Source organism: Gavialis gangeticus, unplaced genomic scaffold (genome assembly GCF_001723915.1).
Source record: "Gavialis gangeticus isolate Ggan-Ray unplaced genomic scaffold, GavGan_comp1, whole genome shotgun sequence".
NCBI lineage: Eukaryota > Metazoa > Chordata > Crocodylia > Gavialidae > Gavialis > Gavialis gangeticus.
Window position 1 is genome coordinate 20794908 of NW_017729003.1, and position 336 is coordinate 20795243.

The following is a 336-nucleotide window of genomic DNA, read 5'->3' on the forward strand; positions in this document are numbered from 1 at the left end:
TCTTGCACTGCTTACACTTGACACATTTTCCTTTTTTACACAGTGTGCCCACCTGGCCTCGAACATCCGGTCAAGTGCAGCTCTATTCCGGATGTTCAATGACGTCTGTTTTACTGTTCCTGGTGGTCTGCCAAGTAGGTGTTCACCTCCGGTGTGGTCTTCCCCAGTCCCTCCTGCCATGACTTTGAATCTTACTTCAGTGGAGGGTCGAGCCACTCAGGATCTCTCAGTGGTGGGACATCTGTCTGGTGGTCTTCTGTGAGGCTCCACCTCCCTTCTACCTCACCCTTACACCCAGCCTTGGCAGGTCACTGTTGTCCTCTTGGCCAGCCTCCC